This window comes from Monodon monoceros, unplaced genomic scaffold (assembly GCF_005190385.1).
Source record: "Monodon monoceros isolate NGI ecotype Baffin Bay Population unplaced genomic scaffold, NGI_Narwhal_1 Super_Scaffold_13, whole genome shotgun sequence".
Classification (NCBI taxonomy): Eukaryota; Metazoa; Chordata; class Mammalia; order Artiodactyla; family Monodontidae; genus Monodon; species Monodon monoceros.
In genome coordinates, this window is record NW_021703769.1 from 21,575,385 (window position 1) to 21,587,800 (window position 12,416).

The window sequence follows — 12,416 nt, forward strand, 5'->3', positions numbered from 1 at the left end:
GGGGACTGGGCTTGCCTCCAGGACTGTCAGGCTCCCAGCATGGTGATCCTCTCATGGACCCCAAACCCCTAACACAAGTGAAGCAGTAGCAAATGGGAGCCAGAGCATTTCAGCTCACATCTGCCTTCCTCCTGGGCCTATGGTTGACTGTGACCCCAAGGCGTCAGGGCCAAGGCCAGGCTAGTTCTTGGAATACTCATGCCTATAGGGGCCCCCTTTTCTGCTAACTTCTATTCACCTTTCAACTCCTTTCTCAGCAACACCTCCTCCTGGAAGCCTTCCCAGATGGTCATGGGCAGTCTCTCTTCAAACTCCCAATATATAGGGCATATCTTGATCCTACACATTGCATTAGAAAGATCTCTTTACATATTGGAGAAATCTCTGTATCTCTGTGCCACGCATGCAGCACAGAATGGAAGAAGATGACATAAATGGTTGTTTTTTTGGTTTGGTTTGGTTTGGTTTTTTAGTATGTATGTATGTATGTATTTTGGCTGTGCCGGGTCTTAATTGTGGCATGCAGACTCTTAGTGGGGGCATGCGGGATCTAGTTCCCCGACCAGGGATCGAACCAGGGCCCCCCACAGTGGGAGGGCAGGGTCTTACCCACTGAACCACCAGGGAAGTCCCCATAAATGGTCGTTGAATGAATGAATGACTCCCATGGTTGGTAGAGAGAACTGACGAAAGTGAACACCATTGCCCACCCTACTAGGAACAGATTTACACAAAATGTGGTCATTTTAAAGTAAAACAAGAGATGAGCTATTCTCAATTCTGTAAAGCTTGATTAATATTTTACTATCCAGGAGTAGTAGTTATTTGTATCTTTGTGTGTCTCTGTGTGTGTGAGCATGTGTACAGGCTATAGCAGAAAAAAGAGAGGGAGGTTTCAAGGCCAAATAAGTTTGGAAAGCCCTGGGTTTAAGAGGGGTCTACTGCCAGACTTTTCAGAGCCTTTAAGGGTAACATTTACTGAGCATTTACTATATGCCAGGCACTATGCTAAGTGCTTTACATACATTACCTTATTCCTTTATAGTCCAATCAATCTGTTAGCTTATATTCTACTAGACTGTAAGCTCCTTGAGGACAGAAGTTTGTTTGTTGATTAACTAACTAATTAATTAATTAATTACTATGCCCATTTGGTAGATGAAGGAACTGTCTGACTACAGAGCCTGGGCTCTTAACCACTGACTTGTTACTAGTCTTCAATGTGGTAACTAACGAGCCTGGCAGATCTGCAGGACAGAGTGCTTGCACTTAGCATTTCCATTCTTTTTTTTTTTTTTTTTTTTTGCCATACGCGGGCCTCTCACTGTTGTGGCCTCTCCCGTTGCGGAGCACAGGCTCCGGACGCGCAGGCTCAGCAGCCATGGCTCACGGGCCCGCCGCTCCGCGGCACGTGGGATCTTCCCGGACCGGAGCATGAACCCGTGTCCCCTGCAACGGCAGGCGGACTCTCAACCACTGCGCCACCAGGGAAGCCCCTCCATTCTTGACTTGACTCTGAACCTTTTTTTCAAGAAGTGTCTGGAAGGACAGTATCTTGAGGAACATACTCTATGAAGTAATACTCTAGGCTCTGTAGGTTTTAAGGGCAGGGGCTATCTTCTTTGATTTGTCACCCCAGACCATAGCACATAGATATTGGAGGGCAGGAGGGAGGGAGAAGTCTTTCTGCTCTTTGTACTTTTTTCAGGAAGGAAGGAAGGAGGGTGCTGAGAGAGAGAGAGAGAGAGAGAAAGGAAGAAAGGAAGGAAGGAGGGAAGGAAGGAAGGGAGAAAATAAATGGATGGGAGGGAGCAGTGATGGGCATATGGACGGGTGGATGGTTGGGTGATGAGAGTATGGATGAATCCGTGGATGAGAAGATGGATAGATAGAAGGATGGAAGGATGGGAGGATGGATGGGTAAATGAATGAGGGGCTGGATGAATGGATGGGTGGATAGATCGAGTATACAGGGACCGCGAGGTGCTGTGCAGTGGATGCCCAATAATTTCTATGTGGGTGCAACAAACTGGTTGAAAGAGGGGCTTGACGCTATATTCGAAGAACAAATTACATAAGTTTGAGAAACTAGCAGCTGTCCATGTGAAAGAAAGGAGAAAGGGCTGATGGAAATTAGGGAGTTAAAGCCCCACGAAGCCACCCCTTAGCACTCTCACTGCAGGTGCGACTGTAATAGTCTATAATAGCGAGATTCTGAAAATCCATGTCCCTAAGAAGATTCAAAGGTTTTAAGGTTCTGTGTCTCTAAGATGGAGAATTTAAGACAGTGTGTCTTTAAGAGCTCTTTATCTCTGCTAACATAGTAAGAGATGTACTATGTGCCAGGCAATGTTCTAGGCACTTTACAAAGAGTAGCTCCTGGAATCTGCCACCCGTGGTGTAGACATTATTATCATCCTCATAATGAGGCATGGAGATATGAAGGCATTTGAACCCAAGAAGGCATTTGAACCCAAGAAGGCATTTGAACCCAAGAAGGCTAGGCAGCATCCAGAGTCCATGCTTTCAACCACCACACGATCTTGCCTCTAGGAACTGAGGATTCTATGCATCTAATTTTCAAAGATTCAGTGCTCAAGGCTTGAAGAGTCTTCAGTTCTGTGGCTCTGAGTGTCTCTACACCCAGGAGGCCGAGGCTTCCTCCTGGGGAAGGCATGAAGGAGTCTTCAAAGGCTGAGGGAGAAAGGGGGCCCCTGGCTAGCTCCTGCAAGCACCAGCCCTGCTGATGTCAGGTGCCTGGCTGTCACCCTTCCTGTTAACTTTGGGGGAAAAACACATCTGTGGTAGATACCAGGCACGAGGGTGTACCGGCCCTCCGCCCGCTCCTGGGCCTGATGGATGGGCTACATGGGGCTCCCCTGACCTGTGTGTGTACTGTTATCTGTTCGGCCAAGGGAGGCTGTTCATCATGCCGACAGTTTGACAAGGCACACCTGCTGGGCCTGCATCAGCCAGAGCTGCCAGCATCCCAGGAGGAGAGAGGAGGGGTTATGGGAGGGGTGGGGCAGGACAGACACAGAGAGGAGAGCCGAGGACCCCACGACAGCAACATCCCTAGGCCCAGGATTGACCCAGAGGGTGGCACTGACTGTCGGGTATGATGCTGTTTCTGGTGGTACCATGGATATGCTGTGTGACTGTGGGCTAGTCACTTAACCTCTCTGGGATGCAAAATGAGATTAAGATTTGCCAGAAACCTGGGGCTCCTCTTTTTTTCTCCTTCTCCTCATGCTCCATATCCAATCACTAGGTTCTGTTGATTTTACCTCTGAGTCTGTCATGGTCCTGTCCATTTTTCATCATCAGCCCCACTGGGACCACCCTGGTTCAGGCCACCATCATCTCTTGCCTGAGTCCCTTCTTCCTCTCCTGCCCCTGTACTCCACTGTCCACACAGGAGCCAGAAGGATCTTTATCACAGAATCAGATCATATCACTCCCCTACTTCAAACCCACCAATGACTTCCTTCACACTTAGAAATAAATCCAGGGACTTCCCTGGTGGTGCAGTGGTTAAGAATCCGCCTGCCAAAGCAGGGGACACAGGTTCGAGCCGTGGTCCGGGAAGATCCCACATGCCGCGGAGCAACTAAGCCTGCGTGCCACAGCTACTGAGCCTGCGCACCTAGAGCCCGCGCTCTGCAGCAAGAGAAGCCACTGCAATGAGAAGCCCGCGCACCCCAATGAAGAGTAGCCCCTGCTCACCGCAACTAGAGAAAGCCTGCGCAGCAACGAAGACACAATGCAGCCAAAAATAAATAAATAAATAAATTTATTTTTAAAAATAAAAAAAAAAGAAAGAAATCCAAACCCCTTGCCAGGGCTCTGCAGATTCTGGTCTCCCCTCCTGTCCATCATCACATTGTACCTTCTTGCCCATTTGCTCATCAAGTTCCAGCTACACTGCCAAGTCCTTTCCCATCTCTTGGTCTTTGCATATGCTGTTCCCTCTGATGGGAAAGCTCTCTCCCCAGTTCCTTGCATGCCCAGCCAGCTCCTTCTCAACCACAGATCTCAGCTCAGTTAACACCTCCCCAAAGAGGTCTTCCTAGCCTGAAATAATATCCCAGCCTCTAAGTTCACTCTATCACAGCACCAATGTATGCCCTTCCCAGCACTTATTACAACCGTAAACTATGTTGTTTATTTATTTATATATTTATTTATTTTCTGTGTTCCCCACTAGACGGTAAGCTCCAAAAGGTCATGGATTTTTGTGTCATTCACCACTGTGATCCTGAATGTTTCCTCAGTGCCAGGACACATAGTGTCCTCCACCCCAGGGTCTTTGTACTAACTATCCCTCTTCTTAGAACCTCTTCTCTCTCTTCTTCCCCTATTTAACTCCTACTCATCCTTTAGATCTATTGAAGAGTGTATTTTCCAAAGATGGTCATATCCTACATGTTGTTCATAAAATATAACCTTGACACTCTCCCCCTTCATTTGGGGTGGGCTTATGACTTGATTATAACCAATAGGATGCAGCAGGAGTGACACTAGAACACTTCTGAATAGAGGTTGGGGACACCGACTCTGGAGCCCTGAGCTACCAGGTAAGCAGCATGACTGTCTGGAGGACACCATGCTATGAGGAAGCTCAAGCTGGCCTATGCAGAGAGACCACATGGAGAAGCCCTGAGAGTACATGCAGAGAGAGAAAGGGATACCCAGCAGCCCCCAGGTGCTCCAGCCCCAGCACCATCTGACTGAAACTCCTTGAGACACCCTGAGCCAGAACTGCTCAGTAGAGCCCTTTCCAAATCCCTGAGCCACAGAAACCAGTAGCAACAACAAAATCATTGCTGTTGTTTTAGCCACTAGGTTCAGTTGTCATGCAGCATCAATAACCAGGACAAGATCTCAGCTCAGGTGTCACCTCCTCAGGGAAGCCCTCCCTAACTAAAGGCACTAGGTCAGATCCTCCTAGTTCCATTTTATTTTTCTTCATGACACGTATCACAGTTGGTAATTATGCAGTTATTTATGTGATGGTTGATTTTTGTCTCTCTTTCTTCCACTAAAATATGAGCTTTGCGAAGGGGGAAGGGATCTTGATCACTGCTGTGTCTTGATCACTGCTGTGTCCCCAGGACCTTGAATAGCACCTGACACAAAATAAGTGCTCAGTAAATACCATTGAATTGATGATTTCACTAAAATATCACATTAGCCCTGAAAAGTGGGCTTTATTCTCTCCATTTCACAGCTAAAGGAACTGAGACTCAGAGATGACAAGTCCCTGCCCACGACCACACAGCAGAGCAGGATCTTAGCCTGATTCTCTCTGACCCCGAAGCCAGAGCCCATCTCCAGATAGGAAGAGGAATGAGGTACTGGTTTGGGACCCTGGAAGTGAGAGGCAACAGGGACCACAAATGTCGTTTTGTTTTACACTTGGAGGAAGAGAATCCCAGAGAGGGGAAGGGACTTTCCCAAAGTCACACAGCTCATCGATGTTCAAGTTGGGACAAGACCCAGAGCCCACATTCCTAGCCTAGAGCTCTTCTAGCTACATCCTCAATGCTGCCCTGAAGACCTACCATGCAAGGTCAAGTCTAGACTCCAGGAGGTGACAGAGGCAGGAAAATCAGTTGTCCCTTTAAGGAAAAGAGAACCCAAATTCCTATGTACAAAACAAAGGGGACAAGAAGAGCAATTATATATGGAAATCTACTGTGTGTCAGACAAGCCTAAAAGATATTTCTCTCAACACGCCTATAAGGTATTCTTATCACTGCCTTTCATAAGAGGAAACTGAGGCTCAGAGAGGTTAGAGGACTTACCCAAGTCACCAAGCTTGCCAAGTGGCAGGGTCAGGACTTGAACCCAGATCTGTCTGTCACCAGGACTCCTCCCAGGATGCCATCCTTCCTTGACAAGAGCTAAGGGAGCCTTGAGGTCCCATAAGAACAGGGAATCAAGGAAGGCTGCATGGGGGAGGGAGTTGGGTCTTGAAGGAAGCAGTGTGATTTCTTTTGTTTTAAATATTTATTTTATTTATTTTGGCTGCTCCGGGTCTTTAGTTGCGGCATGCGGACTCTTAGTTGCAGCATGCGGGATCTAGTTCCCTGACCAGGGATGGAACCTGGGCCCCCTGCATTGGGAGCACAGAGTCTCACCCACTGGACCACCAGGGAAGTCCTGCAGTGTGATTTCTAAAGACTGAGCTGGGGAGAGCATTCCAGGTGGAGAAGGGGAGTATGGGAAAGGCTAGGGGTGAGACAGGCAGGCAGGTGTGCGGCTGAGGTTGGGGGATCCTGCTGTTCCTGCCCCTCATCGCCTCTGCAGCCCCCAGTCACCTTCCCCGGCAGCCACCTCCCAGCCCCCAACCTCACAAGAGTGAGGGATGGAAAATAAATGAATCTGTTTATGAAGCCCATAATGTTGCCAGCAAAACAAGGACTCAGCAGAGCAGCTCGGCGCCTCTAATGGGATATTATTTATGTCATTTTCCTCCTGGCGCTGGAGCCATTACCGCACGGGATGGCGTTCCGTCACCCTCCACTCCCCCAGCGATGTTCCAGTGTCACACTGAAGTATGTGCGCTGCAGTCGTCACTGCTGGACCTGGGGGAGGGGACGCTGAGTGGGCGATGGGGCAGCCCCTGACTCCCCACCAATGGGATCTAGCTTGTCCTGAGTTGCTCTTGGTGCCAGGCATCCAGCCAGGCATTCAGGATGCTCCCATGGCTCCCCACTGCCCTGCAGATCAAGTCCCATTTCTCCAGTCAACCAGTAAGGCTCTGGGCTTTGGGCCTTGCCCACCTCTGCAAACTCAGCTCTGGCCACTTGTGCATAAATTCCAGAATCAGGCCGACCCGGTGCCCCAGATCCAGTTTATGCATCTTCTCTGACTGACTCATTCCCACCTGAGCCCTCTTGTTCAATGGCAAGCCCTGCCTCTGCCCTTGCCTCATCGTCTAACCCAGCCGCCTGAGTCTCCTCTGAGTGAGGACCAGCCTTCCCTTCAGCAGGGACTCCATCAAGCTTGCCAGGCTGCAGCAGCTGGACTTGGGTCCAGCCCAACCTGAGGGAAGCTCGGGCTCTTTCACATTCAGATAAAGAACCACGTGCAGGGCATGGGATCTGGCTTCCCCAGTGGCTTCCCAGAGATGCCAAGTAACAGCACCCCATGGAGTAAACTGGGAATACTCAGTCGGGAGAGAGGATGGAGCCACAGATGAATGGACTCTTCCAAAGAATGGAGGCTCACGTGGCTTGTGGATGTGCCACCCCACATGACCTAGCGCCCCACTGCATTGACTCCAACCTGGGGCCAGCTTGGAAACATATCACTGTGTGTTTCCCTCCTTCTCTACCTCACTTCCCCTTCCCCCTCATTCTTGCTGCCCCAGAATCACACCCCCAGGAAGTATGTAAGCTTTGCCTCAGCCTTTGTGTTCAACCCCTACTTCATCACTTCTTGTTGAAGTATCTGAGGAAAGTTAAGGAACCTCTCTGAGCCTCAATCCCCTCAACTACAGACGGAGATAATAATAGTCCCTACGTCACAGGGCTGTTGTAAGTACTCAGAGAATGTCAGGAATGCTTGTTTTTCCTTCTGGGGCATAGCTTGTCTTGCATCAGACACTGGTACTTGCTGTTTTCACTACCAGAAACACTCTTATGACAACCCATTTATCCTTTGTGCTTACCTTAGATATCAGCTCCGGGGAAAACACTTCCTGCTCTCTCTGGAGACTCCCCCAGCCCCCTTTGCTTCCTCTCTGATTTCACTAGACATCGTTCGTACTGTTTTTGCCTCTCTCATTAGACTGAAAACTCCCTGAGGGCAGGGCTGTGTGCTTTGCTTCCCTTTGTCCCCCTAGTACTTAACACAGTGCCTGGAATACAGGATGGGCCGGACATAACAGTGTGTGCCACGCACTTTTCTCGAGTGAATGAATGATCCTACTTTATTCTCGCCACAGCTCTACTTTGTGTTATCATCTCCATCTCATTTTCTGATTTGTCCATTTCTGCTTTGATCTTTTAAAATTCCTTCCTTCCATTTTTTATGGATCTATTTTCTACTACATTGAACGGAAGATTTAATTTAATTTTTCAATGTTGCTTTCTAACAAATGCATTAAAAGCTATAAATCTCCCTCTGAATATTTTCTTGTCTGTATGCCACCAGTGAGGATATGACACACTCTCATTGCCTTTCAGTTCTAAATGGCTTGTATTTTGTTTCCATTTTAGATAAGGAAATTGAGAGTCAAAGGGGTAAAAAGACTTGCCTGAGGCCACAAAATGAGAATGGGGCAGAGCTGGGATTTGGACTCAAGACACTCTAGACCCCATTCTGTGTGTGTGTGTGTGTGTGTGTGTGTGTGTGTGTCTGTCTGTCTGTCTGTCTGTCTTTGTCCCTCAGTTTTCAATTAAACCTTTATTTTGAGATAATTGTACATTCAAATGAAGTTGGAAGACACAGTACAGAGAGATAACACGCACCCTTTACCAGTTTTCCCCAATGATGACATCTTGCAAAACTATCATACAATATCCCAACCGGGATATGAACATACAATCCACTGACCTTATTCAAATTCCCCCAGCTTTACTTGTATTCACATGTGTGTGTGTGTGTTTCATACAATTTGATCACATGTACCAATGCTCTTTGTATTGCAAGATGGCACCTCCTAATACATCAGTTTCCTGAGCATCATTTCTGCCAAGCTAAGGCTTTCACACTGTTCCCGGGAACAAAGCCACATTCTGTTAACTGTGTCCTTTCCTTTTCCCCTGGGTCTGAGCCTCAGCTGAGCTTCCCTTCAGAGGCCCAAGTCCTCTACAGTTGACTGTACTTGGAGCCCAGCCCTACACTTGGAGCTCTGGTGGCTGACAGTCAATGTCTCTAAAATCCTCTCCTCACTCACCTGTCCACCTCTCATCCTCCCCTCCTGCAGACCATCCCTAAGCCAACCCCTCCTTTTGCAGGTCACTTGTTCGTGGAAGGATGAAACTGGGAGCCTGCCCAGGGTGGTCTGGGGACACCTGAACAGCCCTGCCCACGTCAACAGTTCTCATGGGAGCTGAGGGCTGGACTTGACCCTCCAGTGAGAGATCTTCTGGTGCCACCTTCTTGTTTTACAGATGGAGAAACAGTAGCTGGAGCTACCTTACGGTGCATCTACTATATACCCGGCACTTCCACACTCATTACCATTTATTCTCATCGTTTTGCAATGATGTACAATTTATGGGTGAGGAACTAAGTTTCAGAGAGGGAAGGTGACTTGCCCCGGACCACAAAACCAATATATCGTGAAGCTGAGATGAAAGCACAGGGTTAGTGTAATTCCGCAGGCAATGAGGTTTCTACTACACTTCATTTTAAGATAGAAGTCGAGAGCATCTCAGACCCTGGAACCAGACTGCCTGTTTCCATCACTTCACTCCTCTTCTCTGAGCCTCAGTGTCCCAATCTGCAAAATGGGAATAAGACTCCCACAGCAAGGATTAGCCCCATATAAATCTAAATAGAAAACGAGGCCTCCAAGAGGTAAAGTGGCTTCTCCAAATGTTCTCAGGAAGGGGGTGGCGAGGGTGGGACTTGAATTTCAATCTGCCTGAATCGGGGGCTGAGTAATTTGACCTCCCTGACCCTTGGCCCTTTGAGGAGTCAGTGGGACCAAGTCTGTAGCCCAGAGAGGTTTAAGTAGGGACTGAGGGAAGCACTGGTTAGATCTGTGGCTTCTGGACAGGGCCTGACTCCTGATGAGACTTTGCCCCCAAGCCATACTCCAGGGGAAGGTCTTCAAAGTGGACAGCAGGCACCTGTTGGCTGCCCAGAGGTCCTCCTGTGCTTGAAGAAGCCAAAGGAAGGCCAGCAAGGAAACTCGTTGGAGAGAGGGCTCCAGGGACAGAGAGGAGAAGCCAGCTGGGCTGTGACCCAAAGACACTTGGCCAGCCCAGCCCTGACCCCAGGCAGAGATCTAACCCAAACAAGGCCTTTGCACACAGCTGTCCCTGCCCTGCTTCTCCTCCCCCACCAACTGTGGCATCCCTGTTACCTGGACCACCAGCCTCCTGCCCATGAAGGGACACTTTGGTGCAAGGATTCATGCAGCTGTGGGGCTTGAATCTCAGCTCTTCCTCCCCACCCCGACCCCGGAGCTGGCACGTCTCTGAGCCTTGGTTTCTGCACCTGTAATTGGAGAGAACAAGTCCCAGCTCACAGAATCCATCATAAAGATGAGAGAGAAAGAATGTAAGGACGTGGCCCGTAGCAGGTTTCAAGGAATCCTGGAGCATCCCGTGACACCTTCTGCCTGTTTACACGCACGCTTAGGGGGAGATACTTTGGAGGATGGAGACACAGCAGATGGGCCCTGTCTTCAGGAAATCCACGTGCTGGGGAGGAGGCAAGGTTTAAGGGAAAACACTTTGGGTTTGGACCAAACAGTCCTGGGTTTGAATCCTGTGTGACCTTAGGAGAGTTGCTTAACTTCTCTGGACCTGCTTCCTCATCCATACAATGGAGCTCAAAATTCCTCTGATATGGAGCATCCAGTGAGCTAAGGGAGCCGAAGATGCTGTGTAAACTATGAAGTCCTGTCCAGATGATAATGCTCACATGGGTCAGATATTCCAGAGCAGAGAACCGAAAACAGAAGACCTCTTTGGAGTGCTAAGGAAGTAAGAAAAGCGGGTGGGGGAGGAAGGGAGGGTGCTGACTGAGCCTCCACTGAGTACCAAGCTCCTTCTGGAGGCTTCATGTGGAATTCTTATAACTATCCAAGAGAAGAGGCATTTCCCCTGCGAGTGGTGGGCCTGATATAGAGTAGGGACTCATGGGTTATTCCCTTCTCAGCCTTCCCCCCGTTTCAGGTAAAGGAGCAGACCCCGAAGGGAGAAGTGACTTGCCCAAGGTCATGCCGCTGGTAGGTGGAGGAGCTGGGATTTCCACCCACCAAACTGGGTGGATGACTGGGGTATCTGAGGGTCATAGATATTTCAGGGGGAGAAAGGGGACGTAAACCCTAGGTTTTTCTCCTCTTTCCTTCCCTGGTACCCTCTTGGGGATTGGGGTGGGCATCAGGGTGGGCATCCCAGGTGGCCAATGCCCATCAGCAGGGAGCCTGGGTCTGGTTACCACTGCCAGCCCCCAGCTGCTCCCCTGACATTCTGTTTAAGCTTTAGCATCTCCCACCCAGAATACCAGCCCTCTTGTGGAAGCCCTCTCTGCCTCCTGTCCCCCTAACCCCATCCAGGCCACTTCAGACAGATGTTTTAAACCCCAGTGGCCACACTCCACCCCTGCACAGCCCCCTTCAGTGGCTCCCATACCCCTGGGACAGTGTCCAAACTCATCCCCTCAGCATTGGAGGATTCCCTTGATCTCACCCCCTCTACCTCCCCTCCCTCCTCATCTCCCACCCTACACACACACACACACACACACACACGCACACGCACACGCGCGCGCACACACACACACACACACACACTCACCAGGAGCCTGCAGCTCCTCCCACACCTCTGTGCCTTTGCTCCTTCTGTCTTCTCCACCAGGAGCGCTGGGCTCCTGGATGCCCTGATCACATACTGCTTCCTTGGAGACTATACCCTTGACCTCCCATGTCAGGATCACTTGCTCCTTCCCAGCAGACCCTCAGCGCGTGGTTTCTTCCTCTATTAGAGCTCACATAGTAGGAATCGTAGATCAATGGCCACTGTTCACTGAGCACTCCTAGTACCTGAGGCTATGCTAAAGCACATTTCAATGCACGCCCTCACTGACTCCTTACAACGCCTTCGACCATCCCCATTTTACAGATAAGGAAACTGAGGCTTAGAGGTATAGGAAATTCTCCCGAGGTCACACAGGCCAGGTATTCTGACTCCAGAGTCAGTAGTCATAACTCCTCTGTTCTGCCACCTTGCTGTGTGTTCCCCCAATTCAAGGGCACGGATGGGGACTGTGTGGTTCATTTAGATGCCACCAGCACTTCACCTGGTACCTGGAACTGATAGGTTCATTTATTAGCATCAACATGCTTTGAATGAAGTATGAGATAACAAAGAGTGGCCGAGTGCATACGTACATTCTGCACTTTATTGAGCACCGACTAAGTGCTGGGTGCTGTTCTAGGTGCTAGGAATAGAGCAGTAAGCAAAACACAAAATCTCTGCCCTCAGGGAGTCTGGTGAGAGGAGACCGTCTGCTGGGGAGAAACAGGCGACAAAAAAATAAGTAAATAAAGGATCACTATGTCACATGGTGAAAAGGGCTGTAGAGAGAAATAAAGTCGGGGGGGTGACAGCATGAACACGTGTGCGTCTGTAGTGGAGGACAAGGGTCCCTTTTCTGAGATCCACTGGGAGAAGCTGATGTAAGAGGAGACAGATTTCCATTCGGGGGGTGAAGGGAAGCATGGAGGG